This window comes from Muntiacus reevesi, chromosome 19 (genome assembly GCF_963930625.1).
Source record: "Muntiacus reevesi chromosome 19, mMunRee1.1, whole genome shotgun sequence".
In the NCBI taxonomy this organism is placed as follows: domain Eukaryota; kingdom Metazoa; phylum Chordata; class Mammalia; order Artiodactyla; family Cervidae; genus Muntiacus; species Muntiacus reevesi.
In genome coordinates, this window is record NC_089267.1 from 10992232 (window position 1) to 11008671 (window position 16440).

Below are 16440 nucleotides of genomic sequence, written 5' to 3' on the forward strand. Positions count from 1 at the left end.
GATTTTTTACCAGCTGAGCCACAGTAGTGTGTAAATGGAGTGGTCAAATAAATTGAGATATATTTTTTCAGAAAATAATACAACCCAGCTGAAAATTGCATCATTTTAAATTTAAGTGTCTGTATATTTCTTCGAGTGTCTGTCTTATCTGGTACTGGGTAGATTTATGCCTCCCTGTAAACCTTATTGGAGAGAGTAAAGGTAGCAATAACTATTACAGGAAATGAGACATAACGGCTACTTGCTTTGGCTAAAAAGAAGGAAAACTAGAAATAAGTGGCAAATTTCAGGCACTAGCGTTGTCAGAAGAAACTATGCATTCACATAGCAGTGAGTCTATAGTAGCTTATAAATCATATTTATGACAGAGAGCTCTTTCATAAGAAAAGTCACCAGGATGAAGGGAGGTCTATCCAGGATTCTTCCCTGTTGGCTTCCCATTATCACCTCCATTTCCTGTTTCCTCTACATTCCTTGAAAATTGGTACAAACTCAAGCATTAGCAAATGAATTGTATGAATAGGTCAACAGCCCCTTCTGCAGCGAGGTTTCAGTTAGTTAGCCCAGGTCATCTCCTTTTGATGTCCTTCCCTTCTGTCTAGCAGGCCTATGGGAATCTGTCGCTCAGGTAACAAGGATTTCTAAGGGTGGACACTGCAGAAGTAACATGCAGCTTCCCTCTAATGCTTACAGTCTGCCTAGGAATAGAGACATGGACGCAGACTACACACGGCAATACTGCACTGCTTGCTCCCAAACACCAGTTCACAGACTAGCGAGAGAATTCAGGTGGAGGGAAATCACTGAGACCTATCATAACATCTGAGATGGAATTGAATTGGACTGCCAGGAGTAGGTGGTCTCCGGGTGTTCAGGGTCAAGGGAGACAGGGTGTGTGTCGGTGGGTTGGCAGAGGCCAACAAGGACAGGATGCTTGCTCTAGACCAGCCCTTAGGGTGGGTGCAATTCTGGAGCACATCTCCCTGTCCTTACGGGGTTCATCTGGCTCATAGCTCACTTCCTCAGCATCTGGCGGATCTCCTGTACTTTATATTGAAACCCCAACATATTAACTTCCTTGGGACGTCTATGCATCTAATACAATCTGGTTCTATCAGGTTTAAATTGCTTCTACTTCTGCCAGGCACGGGCACCCACAGACAAAAGATGCATTGCTCCAGCAAACTCACTATCAAATGCACCCATATTACTCTGTTTTGTCAGGTTGCAGAGGAGCAGAGCATCAGAAATCTCCTTCTCTGTAATAGATTGGCAGCAAACACTAGGATTTTAATGTGTTTATAATATTATTTCAATATATATTTTTATAAACTGTGACACTAGGAAAAATAATCTCAAAACAAGTCATCACTAGCCACTCCTGAAATACCCATAAAGGTGATGGTGTGTTCTGCCAAAGCTAAACTCATTGTCAGTAGATCTTAAAATGCAAAAATATGGGAGGACATCCATATCAGACTCTTGAAGCCACTCTTTTTTTTTTTCTTTAATCACCAAACACAACACAGTTTTCACAAGATAAGAGTGACTTGGGGTTAACATTTACATCACAGGGAATGTTAAAACACTGGTTATGGTGACCACAATAAAGCTGGGAATATTGGTTTCAGTCAAAACCAAGGGTGATTGGCCTGGAAAGCAGAGGCAAGAGCCAAAAAATAAATAAAATAAAATAAGCTTTCATAGTTTTTAACGCAGATTTAATAGAAAAAGTTTGGGAAGCTTTCTTCTACTTCATTATCACTGTTCACTTAACAGATGGTATTTCAGTACAAGGAATCAGTAAAAACGTAAGGACATATTAAAGTGACAACATTTAAAAAGTTTTCAGGCTGTCCAAAATGTGAGTACTTTCCAGATTCACATTTTAATTAACCTCCGTTCAACAGATTGGATTCCTCAGTACTTAGTGACACACTCAACCCTTTCCTCTCAGACTGACTCACTGCACTCATCCATTCCACACCCCTGACCAATCTCTCATGATTCTCATACAACAGGGGTCCTGAGTCCAAGTACTTGCTCTCCCTGTTTTTAGCAATCATTGGTGAATTGTTGTTGTTCGGTCACCAAGTCATGTCTGACTTTTTGTAACCCCGTGGACACCAGGTCACTGTCTTCTACCACCTTCTGGAGTTTGCCCAAGTTCACGTTCATTGAATTGGTGATGGCAGCCAAACATCTCATCCTCTGTCCCCCTCTTCTCCTTATGTTTTCAATCTTTTCCAGGATCACTGTCTTTTCCAGTGTGTCACTGGTTTGCAAAAGGTGGCCAAAGAATTGGAGTTTCAGCAACAGAGCTTCCAGTGAATATTCAGGGTTGATTTCCTTTAAGATTGACTTATGTGATCTCCTTGCTGTGCAAGGCACTCTCAAGAGTCTTCTCCAGCACCACAGTTCAAAAGCATCAGTTGTTTGGCGCTCTGCCTTCTTTATGGTCAAACTCTCATATTTGTGGATGACTACTGGAAAGACCATAGCCTTGACTATATGGACATTTGTTGGCAAGTGATGTCTTTGCTTTTTAAAACACTGTCTAAGTTTGTCATAACTTTTGTGGGATATTTGAAATTTTTCGTTAGTCACTCTGACAACAGTTGTGGGCCCAGTAACAGTACGATCTTCTGCTACCCAGAAGCTGTCAGTGGCCCAAGCACCCAAAACTCTTGTGTCTCATCTCCATTGAACATGTCTCTCACCTGTCCCTAAACTCTCACCCCATCTCCTCACATTCCCCAGGATCATACCATGGGCTCTTGCCTTCCTGCAGCACCATGCTGACATGGACAGAGGTTACTCCACATTCGAGAAGCACCATTTCCTGTTGCTATGTGTCTAGTGGCCTAACTCCATCCTTTCATTTTATTTCAGGGCATGATACCATGACCCAACCTTCAGTCAGGGTGCATCTCAGCCTGAATGTTGCCTGAGAGCTGAACAGGTCACCATGAGCCCCCATAATCCTCCAAGAATCTCAGATGCATTATTTCAGATGCCTCGTGATGGTGCCTCCAGAGGCATGTGGGTTTCTTGGCCAGACACATCTGCCATCAAGGAGCTGCCAGTCTGATAGGATGACAGATAGGTAGACCAGTCCTCACATCACAGTATTGACAGCACTCGCAAGTGATTGAAAAGTATTACCACTACGGGGTGGGGAGGCAGGGACTGTGTCCAGTGGTGTCAGAAGAGTCAGCAAGAGGAGTCTCCACACTTGCCACTCAGTAGGGAGAGGGGCATGGGGCAATTTGCAACCTGCAGAACACCAAGGACTCCTAAAGCACAGATGGTAGACCAAGAATTCCTGTTGCATGTAGGGAGGTTTGGGAGATAATACAGGGCAGGAAGAAGAACATTGATGTTGAAGGTTTGTGCCTGACTATGGAACTTGAGTTTTATTCACAAGGAGACAGAGTGTCTCCAAAATAATTTAGGTAGAGAAATAAGCCCATCCTCGTGTTTCTGAAAGACATCTCCAATGCTTAGAAAACTCCAGGCATAGGTTAAGAATGTTTTAGTTACAAGCTATATGAACAGATGGACCAAAATTAACCCCAAAAAAAGGTAATTTATTGAAAGTGTTATCGCACTTCATTGAAGAACTGATTAAACAACTAATGTATGGATAGAACCCAGGGAGCTGCAGGAGTGGAGGGCAGTCTATCCAAAGGCATGAATGAATGATTTTGGCCATTCTGTCTCTCTATTCAAGATGACAGAGTTCACATTTCTAGAGGAAGACATCTGATTGGTCCAACTTAGATCAATCATTCATGTTCTGGAGATGGTTAGCCAGCAGAGTCCCACCTACTACAGCTGGTGAGGACTTGAAATGAGTAGCCTCCAACCAAAGAAAAGCAGACAACCATTATCTCGCATAAAATGGGAGAGGTGAAATTAAAAGCAAAAGCTATAGAACATTTTCTACATTTCTTTATTGGTTAGAAATGTCATAAACTTGATAAATAATTGGGGCTTCTCCTTGTGGCTCAGCTGGTAAGGAATCTGCCTACAATGCAGGAGACCTGGGTTCAATTCGTGGGTTGGGAAGATCCCCTGGAGAAGGGAAAGGCTACCCATTCCAGGATTCTGGCCTGGAGAATTCCATGGACTAGTCCAAGGGGTCGCAAAGAGTCTGACACAGCTGAGAAAATTTCCCTTTCACTTTCTCAGGTGGAGCTAGTGGTAAAGAGCCCACCTGCCAATGCATGAGATGAAAGAGATGGGGGTTCGATCCCTGGGTGGGGAAGATCCCCTGGACTAGGAAATGGCAACCCACACTAGTATTCTCGACTAGAAAATTCTATGGATAGAGGAGCCTGGAGGGCTACAGTCCATGGGTTCATAAAGAGTTGGACATGACTGAGTCACTGAACACATGTGGGAAGCAAGGTTAAGCAGAATGGGTATTCTATCTTGGGATATGGGATAAGGGCTTTACTAGCCACCAATATGGAAAACAAAGAAGACAGAGAAAATTTGAGGCAGGAGATGACTGGTTTCCTTCTGGACCTGTGGAGTATGAGAGGCCTGTATGACACATCTGGGAAAGATGCTCAGAGTGTTGAGATCTGATTTGGGAGCTTGAACGTGGCCCAGCCCTGGATGTCATTAGTGTGAGAGCATCCCTGGAAGAGGTGGGTGTAGATGCTGTTGCCAGGGTGACTGAGTAGAGTGAGAGAGGAGAGAAACCAGCAGCCATCATCAGTGACATGACATCAGTCAAGTAAGAGAAGGAGAAAGAAAGGCTGGTGTCCTTGTTACTTGAAAAATGACTGGTGACCTTGTGAGTGGAAGGATGATGTGGTGTAGCAGAGACATGGTGACCTGGGACTAAGTAGCCAACCAATGTGAGAAAGTAGAAATGTTGAGCCTTGAATGGCATCATTCTTTCAAGAAATGTGTCCAAGAAGGACAGAAGTAGAATAGATTATATTACATTAATTTGTTTTTGCAACTAGTGACAAAAGATATACATAAAAAGTTAGGAAAATGCAAGGAGGTGTTAACAGCAAAAATTACATATAGACTTCAGAGGATATGGACATGACCATTTCATTGGCGATGAATATATCTTTATAAAAAACTAAAAAAAAAAAAAAAAAAATGATGGCAAGTCTGGAGAAACCAGAATCTTTATAAAGAATTCAGCACACCAGGCTTTCCTGTCTTTTGCTATCTTCTAGATTTTGTTCAAAATAATGTCCATTGAGTCAATGATGAGATCCAACCATCTCATCCTATGTTCCCCACTTCTCCTGCCCTCAGCCTTTTCCAGCATTAGGGCCTTTTCCAATGAGTAGCCAAGTATTGGAGCTTAAGCATCAGTCCTGCCAAGGAACATTCAGAGTTGATTTCCTTTAAGATTGACTGGTTTGAGTTCCTTGCTGTCCAAGGGACTCTCAAGAGTCTTCTCCAGCATCGTGATTTTAAAACATCAATTCTTTGGCCCTCAACCTTCTTTATGGGCTCAGACAGTAAAAGTGTCTGCCTACAATGTAGGAGACCCGGGTTCAAGCCCTGGGTCAGGAAGATCCCCTGGAGAAGGAAATGGCACCCCACTCCAGTACTCTTGCCTGGAAAATCCCATGGATGGAGAAGCCTGGTAGGCTACAATCCATGGGATAACAAAGAGTCAGACACGACTGTGTGACTTCACTCACTTTTCTCACATCTGTAAATGAGTACTGGAAAAACCATAGCTTTGACTGTACAGACCTTTGTCAGCAAAGTGATGTCTCTGCTTTTTAACCTGCTGGTTAGATTTGTCATAGCTTTTCTTCCAAGGAGCAAGTGTCTTTTAATTTTGTGGCTGAAGTCACCTTCCACAGTGATTTTGGAACCCAAGAAAATAAAATCTGCTGCTGTTTCCACTATTTCCCATCACTCCATGGCAAATAGATGAGGGAAAAGTGGAAGAAGTGGAGGAAATGTAGATAGATGATTAATTCAGAACTTTGGCTTCACATACGTAAAATAATAGAAAATATCTACTATCTGACTCAGGAAGCTCCCTTGGAGAGGGAAATGGTAGCTCATTCCAGTGTTCTTGTCTGGAAAATCCCATGGACAGAGGAGCCTGGCAGGCTAGAGTCCATAGAGTTGCAAAGAGTCAGATATGACTGAAGTGACTTAGCACATATTATCTCTGTCTATCCATCTATCTATCTATCTGTCTGTAATATCTGCCCTTGGTTCCTGACACAGAAATCCTGAAACCCTTGTAAACTCCTAGGTAATAAGAACACTAGGGGCATCTTTGGTTGTATTATTTGGTCTCCCTGGCTCCCCAAACCAAGCTCCCATATCCCTTTTAATTTTTCAGGTGCTAGGAGTGCCTTTTGTCCTAATGAAGTGAATCTGGGTGGGCTTCTAAGTGACTCCTGGATGGTGTCTGGTCACCAGAAAGACCAAGCTGTGATTGAAGCTTGGAAGTTTCAGGCCCAACCCCCATTCTCCAGACATGGGAGGAGGGGCTGGAAATGGAGTTAATAACTAATCGCACCTCCATGATGAAGCCTTCATAGAATTCTAATAATATTGGGTTGGGGGAGCTTCTGATTTGGTGAATATGCCCACGTAGCAGGAGAGTGATGTACCCCATTTTCATGGGGACAGAAACTTCTAAGCTGGGGATCATCCCAGATCTTACCCTTTGTATTGCATCATTGTGTGCTCAACTTTATCACCTCCTTTAAACTGGTAAATGGCAGTGTTGGCCTGAAATCTGTGAGCTCTTCTGAAAATAACCTAACCCAAAGGGGGTGCAGGTTATAGGAATATCTAATTTGTAGGAATGTTGCACTGGTGGGTAACCTGGGAATCTACTGCTCGGGACTGGCATCTAGAGGGGACAGTGTTAACGGACTGCGTCAGTAACCCACGGGACTTGCCACTGCCTCCAGGTAGATGGTGTCAGGAGAGTGAGGCCACTGAGCACCCAGCAATGTCACCGCATCGCTTGGTGCACGGAAAAGACCCCTGCACGTGGATGCGGAGTGCCGAGTGTGGCCACAGTGAGACAATGAGAGAGAGACGCAAGAGTAGCGGGCGTTCCTACACAACACACTAGGCAGACAAAAGCACAGGTTGGTAACACTCTGAGTCATTAGGAAGGACCAGTTGTAATGGCTTGACCATCATATATAAGTCACAAAAGGAAACCAATAGGGACCTGATCATTTGAAATTACAAAGCAATCAGAGACCCAGAGGTTCAGTCAATCAAAAAGCAGATTTGGTGAAAGTAAGAGTGCAAGACAGGGAAAGTGTGGTTGCAGAGGGGAAGGTCACAGTCATTGCTTTCATTTAATAATTCAAAGAAGATTATGGATTCCTAAGATAAAGTAATTTGACTGAAAACTGATCGTGAAGCAGCTTCATGTATGGGCTGTGTTTGTTACCTTTGGAAATTGATTTCTTTCAGGTTCTGGCAGGGTTAGGGGAAGATGACAACTGGGCCAGATGTGAAAATCCTCAGAGTGTGTGTAGTGACGTGACTGCAGTGTCTGTGGGAGGTAGAGCTGCAATAATAAGGCTTGGAAATAATTCCCTATTTCTTGCACGGGTATGAGAAAGCAAGGATCTCAGAGTGGCAACAGAGAATAGTGTGTCTTCAAGCTGCTTTTAATTCTTTAGGGATGGGGCAAGAGGTTCACTATTAAGTCAAAATGCCCTCTTAGTAAATATATGCTAGTTTTTTATAACTCATGTTTCATTTTTAAGGTACTTTCAACACTTGGAAAACAAAATAGAAAGTAAATAAAACAAGCCCTGAGATTTGACTATGAAGGTGATGGAAGGCTTACTATCTTGTGAGGAATCAGATCTACTTGATGCTAATTTAGGGAGTCACCTTCTCTGTGGACAGAAAAGGCATCAGTTCATGTATTTCTAACATTTTATATGAGCAACAGAAAATTTACTAATCCTTAAAAATCCAGGAGTGTTGCAGCTAAGAATACTGGACATTTCCAAATGACCTGGTGTAAAAGGTTGTTAAAGAAAAAGTCACGGAAGGACCTCCAGAAACTGTTCGTGAGAGCAAGTGATATTATTTCTAGGAAGTCACCATTTCACTTGTCAGCACTTGTGACATGATTATGAGTTGCAGCGGGAGCTTCGGGAAAGAATGCCATTCCAGGCTTACAGGGCCAGGTCTGAGTGCCCACAGCTCAAAAAAGAACTTTTCTAGCTTCTGCTTCCAGTCAGAGAACAATTAACTAATGACTGTTTTTATGGATGGTTATTAGGGGTTCCCAGGTGGTGATAGTGGTAAAGAACTCACTTGTCAGTGCAGGAGACTTAAGAAACTCGGGTTTGATCCCTGGGTCGAGACAGTCCCCTGATGAAGGAAATGTCAACCCACTCCAGCATTCTTACCTGGAGAATGCTATGGACAGAGGAGCTGGTGTACTACATGTCCATAGGGTTGCAAGGTGTTGGACACGACTGAAGCGACTTAGCACACACACATAACTCATAACAAAAATATTAACACATATTCAAAATATTAGCTAATCTCTTGATAAATTGTCAAAATATTCAGAAGCCATTCTTCAGGAAAAAATTTAAAAACAGAAAATAACACCAAAATATGAGCAACGTTACCTCTGGTTTATGGGATTAGAGGTGCTCTTCTCCATAGCTTCTAAATTCTCTCTCTGTAGGGTTAATGAGTCCAGACCAATAGTTTCCCTTCTGGTGCCAAATGTGGAGCATTCCTTGGAAGTCAGAAGGAAGCAATAGATGCCACTAAAATAAATGATAAAAATAAAAAATATACCTAGGTTTCTCTGAGTTGGTAGGTACAAAATTTGGGAAAATGCCAAAAAGAGAAAAAAATTATAATCTTTGGGCTTGATGAAGCACAAGCTGGAATCAAGATTGTCGGGAGAAATATCAATAACCTCAGATATGCAGATGACACCACTCATATGGCATAAAGTGAAGAAAAACTAGCATCTCTTGATGAACCTGAAAGAGGAGAGTGAAAAAGTTGACTTAAAACTCAACATTCAGAAAACTAACATCATGTTATTTGATCCCATCACTTCATGGCAAATAGATGGGGAAAGAGTGGAAACAGTGGCAGACTATTTTTGGGGGCTCCAAAATCACTGCAGATGGTGACTGCAGCCATGGAATTAAAAGATGTTTGCTCCTTGGAAGAAAAGTTATGACCAACCTAGACAGCATATTAAAAAGCAGAGACATTACTTTTCCAACAAAGGTCCGTCTAGTCAAGGCTATGGTTTTTCCAGTAGTCATGTATGGATGTGAGAGGTGGACTATAAAGAAAGCTGAGTGCCAAAGAATTGATGCTTTTGAACTGTGGTTGGAGAAGACTGTTTAGAGTCCCTTGGACTGAAAGGAGATTCAACCAGTCCATCCTAAAGGAAATCAGTCCTGAATATTCATTGGAAGGACTGATGCTGAAGCTGAAACTCCAATACTTTGGCCACGTGATGTGAAGAACTGACTCATTGGAAAAGACCCTGATGCTGAGAAAGATTGAAGGCAGGAGGAGAAGGGGATGACAAGGGCTGATATGGCTGGATGACATCACTGACTCAATGGACATGAGTTTGGGTGGACTCTGGGAGTTGGTGATGGACAGGGAGGCCTGGCGTGCTGCAGTCCATGGGTTTGCAAAGAGTCAGACATGACTGAACAACTGAACTGAACTGAACTGAACTGAAATAAATGAAGTTATGTTAAAGTGAGTTGATGGTCAGATATGTAGCTCTTCCGTGACACATTATTCAAGCCTCAACTGGTTCCTTCCTCTTCCCAAGACCAACGCAAATGTCATACTGAGTGGAGTAAGTCAGACAGAGAAAGAGAAATATCGCATGAGTGGCTCCCATCCTCTAGCCCCCTGGACCTCTGCAGTGTTGGGTGAGTCACTTAACTTAACAGTTAAGAGTTTTGCTATTTATTTATTTTGGCCAGCAGTGACTTTCATTTTTTTCTTTTCAAACTTTAACTTTTCCTTTTGTTTCGAGGTGTAGCCAATTAACAATGGTGTGGTAGTGTCAGGAGAACAGCAAAGGGACTCAGTCGTACATGTTCACGTAAACATCCTCCCCAAAACCCGCCTCTGATCCAGGCTGGCACGTAGCACTGAGTAGAGTTCCATGTGTTATATAATAAGTACCTGTTGGTTATTCATTTTAAATATATCAGTGTGTACATGACCTTCTCAGACTCCCTAACCTTCTGATCCCCTGCAATCATAAGTTTGTTTTCTAAGTCTGTGAATCTCTTTCTGTTTTGTAAGTTCATTTGTAGCATTTCCTTTTAGAGTCCATATGTAAAGGATGTCATACAATATTTCTCTTCCTCTGTTGGACTTACTTCATTCAGTATGACACTCTCTAGGTCCTTCCATATTGCTGCAAATAACATTATTTCTTGCTTTTTGATGGCTGAGTAATATTCCATTGTATATATGTACAACAAAAGCGCTAACAAACCCATGCTTTCATTTACAAAATACACACAGTGGTTCTTCATGCAGTTGACCAATATTTTCAGAACTCTGGCCAGTTTAGGATTCTGTTTGAATTTTAAAGATCCCATGATCTGGGTCCACCAAAGGCCAACTGAACACCTACCCTTGAGGCCAGAGCTAACTCACTGAAGAATGGGGAAAAGCATCCTTTCTGAGAGAAGCCTGAAGACGTGCCACTCTTTCTGCCTGGAGATTAGTGCCACTAAGTCATGAACAAAGGGAAAATTCCCTGACTTTGGCAGCACCAATCAGAACACTTCAACAGCTTACTCAGAGAGTCAGCTATCTATAGAATGGGGTCACTCTTACGAGGGGGTTTGCTGAAATGCTTTACCCTGCCCTGAGTTACCAAAATACTAATCCTCTATAGACACACTTCTAAAAATTTGACGTAAGAACTGATATTCCTTCTTCCTTCAAGGAGAACAGAGTGCCGTGTTGTTGTTGGGGTCCATGTGTGTGTGTATTTTGTAAAGGAAAATTGTGGATTTGTTAAGCTTAAATCTTTAAAATCATTTTTAAAGTGTCAAACAAGCCCTCGTTGGCAGATGCTTGGCATTTGGTTTTGTTGACCCAGGTAAGGCATAGAAAGGAGAATGAAAAACACTCTGAAAGTCTAGGTAATCTAGATCCCAATGAGAGAAGATCATCTGATGGACAGATGAAGAGACCAAAAGATGACAGAAGGTACTTGATCGAATAGGAATTGAGTTTGGAGACAGTGTTCAAGGGCAGAGAAGAGAAATTTCCCAACAGCTTGTTGGGTAATCGGAGAGAGAGGCAGAAAGAAGCTTTGAGGTTATTTCCTGTGTGATATGAACACAAACCCTTTTCAGCAGTGAGTTCAGCCTCTGCTGTAGAGATACACATCACTTTTCAATTATTCTGGATTTCACACTTACGACTGACTGACAAGGCATGTTGAAACCGGCTTCAAGGCTGCCTGTCTTTGTGCAGGTGATACGAAACCCTCACTGAGAAAGGCCTTCCACTAATCCAAAACACTAAAGACAACCGAAAGTGCCATCCCACAGATAAGGCCTGTCCTCACTTCTACCCAGGATCAGGAGTTTCGACACATGTGAATTTTCACAGCAGATGCAACGGTGGCGATATCCTTAAGCAAATGTGTCGGATGCCACAGAGGTGGAGGCATCCTGACAGAAGGACACTGGGTATGCAGCGTCTGCCTAGGCTGGTCGGCAGCTGAGTGTTCCTGAAGCGAACAACTGCATCCAAAGCAAAGAAGGACAGGAAACGGGGGTGGTGCAGGCTTTCTGGGACAGGACCAGGCTCTGCATTGGCACAGTGAGTTCATTCTTTAGCTGTGCTTAATTGATCTGGACTCTCTCCTTCTGTCCAGCTGGCATCTTTCAACACTAACAGATAGCTAATTTCCACCTTTCATTCAGCTTTGTTCTTAGGAAGACGAATTTGCCATTTCCCCCATCTTTACTGCTGAGCAGTCAAGCCACAGGTGACACCGTCAGGCCTCCTTGCTCCTTGGCCTGAGGGATGAGGCTCAGGAACCGGCCCTTACATTCTCCATTCCTAACCCCTAACTTACCTCTCTTCTTGCCCAGCTCCTCCACTACACAAAATAAATTTGTGAATTTTTCACCTGAGATAATTATTGATGTGTCAAATAGGTAGCTAGTGGAAACCTACAAAGCACAGGGAACTCAGCTCGGTGCTCTGCGATGACCTAGATGGGGGGCATGGGGGTGGGAGGGAGGGTGGTCCAAGAGGAAGGGGATATATATATATATATATGGCTGATTCACTTCACTGTACCCAGAAACTAGCAATACTATAAAGTTATTATTCTCCAATTTTAAAAAAATTTACTGATGTGCTGATCCCAAATAGTGAATTATTTCTCTACATCCAAATAACTTATATACAAATTATTTACTAAACTTCACCAACTGGTTTTTTCCAGAAGATGTACTGTGCTGATAGGAGTATCATACTTAGGGAATAACCTAAGGTCAGTACCAGCAAGAGGGCTATTTGGGCACAAGACCCTTCCTCGAAGCAGTCAGCCCTGTCTGACAGAATGGAAAGAAGAGAAATATTTCTAAATAAGGGAGAAGATCAAATGAGAGTCATTCCAAAAGAGCCCCATGTGGTCTATAAGCTGGAAGACTCATGTACTGAGGGAAACACACAGAGTCCAGAAATCAAGAAAATGAAATCCCCACAAAGTAGGTCATCCCTCATAACCAGACTCCAAGACCACAATTCAATATGTGTTGACATCTCATACTTCTAATTCAGTTTACCTCTATTAACAAAAGTATGTCTATTAAAAGTGAATCCAATTCTCACCTCAGCATGGATCATATTTGTGCTGTAGCTAAATGGCTTTGTCTGAAAAGTGGCATTGTGGAGCATATGCTACTCAATTATAACATCATCTTCTGATCTGATCAAAATTCCAGATAGAAATGCAGGTCTGAACTCACTTGGGAGGCATTCATTTGCAAAATTGCCGTCCCTTACAAAAGCAGCTGGCATTATCACAAAGGTTGGCTGGAGTAGGTTGAGAAGTAAGAAGCTCATTTTTTTTTTTTACTTCCTTCAGGGCAAGGTTTTTCAAACTTGATCCTGTTGATATTTGGGGCTAGATAATTCTTTTCTGAAAAAGAAACTTTATTTTTTTAGGGCAGTTTTAGGTCCACAGCAAAATTGATCAGAAAGTACAAATAGTTCCTGGTTACCCATAATCTTTTTTTTGTAGGGAGCCAATGTATGCATCATAAAATGTTTAGCAGCATCCCTCACCTCTGTCCTCCAGACATCATCAATACCTCCTGGCTGTGAAAAGTACAAATGTCACTTTGTGTGTGTGTGTGTGTGTGTGTGTGTGTGTTCTCAGTCATGTTCAACTATTTGCAACCCCATGGACTGTAGTTCACCAGGCTCCTCTGTCCTTGGGATTTTCCAATCAAGAAAATTGGAGGGTTGCCATTTCCTTCTCCAGGGGATCCGAGATTGCCAATGTCGTTGGACATGGCCAAGGTCTCCTGGTGGACAAATTCATCCTTGGTTGAAAACCATTATTTGAGAATTTTACCTACCCCCTAGAAAAAAATAAAAGCTAGATTCTGTCTTCATGTTTCTTAAAGAGGCATCATTTGAGCCCTGCTTGACTAAAACAGAAGAATCTGGCTAGACATTTTGTAAGTATTTAATCCCTTCAGACAAAACCACTACGAACTTATTATATATATTAGAGAAAGACAGGGTGGTTGGGTTGGTGAGAAGTGACCACAGGGAGGAGGCCGGAGATGTAAGATAAGAAAGACTTTGCCCACGGTGATCATTTGACGTCTCTGCAATCTTGCATGTTCACATGCTCAATACACTCAAAATTAAAGAACTGACCAGACTCAAGGTATCAATTCACAGAAACAGTGTTCACAAGAGATGAGCAAATTGAGCAACCATGACTATCTTTTAATTTCACAGCAATGAGAAACACTGAAAAGGCACAGAACTTCATGCTGGCTGTATCAGTTCCTCCAACAGATGAGCTGTGTGGAAATGGAATTCCAGAGGGTGCCAGTGAGCATGGACTCAAAACGGGGGAGAGACACGTGATCTGACAGCTTAGCGTCCCCCATGTGGGGACTCTCCTCCTGCCCAGGCAACTCTGGGCAGAGTCACGTCTGAGTCGGTGCTCCCAAGGCAGATAGGCTGAGGAAACAGCAGAGAACCATGTTAACATTGAGATCCATGGCTTTACTGCCGAGATTATGATTTAGTAGGATGGACATGAGGCCTTGTCACCAGCATTTTTAAAAAACACCCCAGGTGCTCGAAAAGCACTGAACTGTGGTCAGCTCCGTAACTGCCCTTCTGTCTCTTTCCATAAGATTCTGCCCAGTTACGCCCTAATGAACCCAACCTTTCTCCCTCTTAACACCTCCAGTGAAAGTGAAAGTGAAAGTCACTCATAAGATTCTGCCGAGTTACACTCTAATGAACACAACCTTTCTCCCTGTTAACACCTCCAGTGAAAGTGAAAGTCACTCAGTCGTGTCCGACTCTTTGTGACCCCATCGACTATATAGTCCATGGAATTCTCCAGGCCAGAATACTGGAGTGGGTAGCCTATCCCTTCTCCAGGGGATCTTCCTGACCCAGGAATTGAACCGGGGTCTCCTGCATCACAGGCGGATTCTTTACCAACTGAGCTATGAGAGAAGCCCTTATGATGGCCAGCCTGGAGACCTCTGTTTCTGTATGTGGGTCTCAATCAAAGGTTCAGCACACCTTCTTTATTTCCTTCCTGGGAACAGAGAGTAGCTCATGGGCACAGCACAGCCTCAGCCCCAAGGGATACCTCAAGTACTAGAAAACCGATCTCTGTAAGATATTGTTGAAGTCAATTAAGTTGCACGGAGGATATTCCTCTGTTTTATGTATACGAAGGCTTCTCTGTTGTTAGTATGAGACTATTCCTTTTAGTGACATTACAAACAGGAGAGCAGATTCCACATACAGGGTTGTGGATGCCCCCTCTTCTCTCCCAGGTCCCCAATTACTAAACAAAATGTCCTGTTTCTTGTATTAAAAATCCATCTGTCCATTCTCTCTGGAAACATGTGTTGAATGTTTATGGGGCTTCCCTGGTGGTTCAGATGGTAAAGCATCTGTCTGAATGCGGGAGACCTGAGTTTGATCCCTGGGTCAGGAAGATCCCCTGGAGAAGAAATGGCACCCTACTCCAGTACTCTTGCCTGGAGAATCCCATGGACAAAAGAGCCTGGGAGGCTACAGTCCATGGGGTCGCAAAGAGTCAGACACGACTGAGTGACTTCCGTTTCTTTTTTTCTATGGTGGGGCAGCTGCACCTTTCAGATTTCAAGACTGAAATCTCTGCTCGGTGGTGCAAAGTTGTAGGATAGGGACCTGGGAGGGAGCAGAGAAATGAGTATAGGGTCCCCAGAGACCAGGAGGAAGCAGCTTCCAGAGAAAATAAGACATGGGGTGCAAGGAGCAGGGAGTGCAAGGCTGCTCGGGACAGGTGAGCCGACAGAGAGGTTGTGAGGAGCTCGCCGAGGGCAGGGAAATGTGGCCCAGCGAGCAAGGAGTGGGACCTGGGAGGACAGCGTGGTGCGAGGGATGTCGGTGCTCCCCAAGGCCCCTTGGTGCTCCCCAAGGCCCCGTGGTCCTCGCCTGGCTATAGGGAGGCCTGGGGTGTCAGTGTAGGGCACACAGGAGCCACCCACCAGGAGCTTATACAACACGCTGAGCAAGTCTGACTCTGGATCGATGAGGCAATGAGTCCTCAGAAGCTCTCAAGCAAAGGAAAAAGACATGAGCCAGTTCATGTTTAAAGAGCAATTCCCCCTGCAGCAAACAAGAGGTTTTAGAGGAAGAGACCAGCGGGATTGAAAGTTTGGCAGCGGGGAGCTTGGGCAAGGAGAAGGCACAGGACCTTGAACACCTTGCCTCAGCTTTAAAAATGTTAACGCTTTGAACAATCCATTTGCTTAGAGTTTTTTTTTTCCTGGCAGTGCTCAGTCTGGATGTATAGACCAGAAATTTGGTGGTGAACTAGTTCACAGTTGTCACATGTAAGTTTTGTTTAAATCAGGGAGGTGAGAATTTGTGTCTTTGAAGAAGAGATATGGTAGTAAAGGGGATGGAAGGGAAGAAGGAAGGGTGTGATATATGAGGCCTTCATGGAAGGACTGATGTTGGAGCTGAAATTTCAATACTCTGGCCACCTGGTGCGAAGAGCTGACTCATTTGAAAAGACCTTAATGCTGGGAAAGATTGAGGGCAGGAGGAGAAGAGGATGACAGAGGATGAGATGGTTGAATGGCATCACCGACTCAATGGACATGAGTTAGGGTAAACTCTGGGAGTTGGTGATGGACTGGGTGGCCT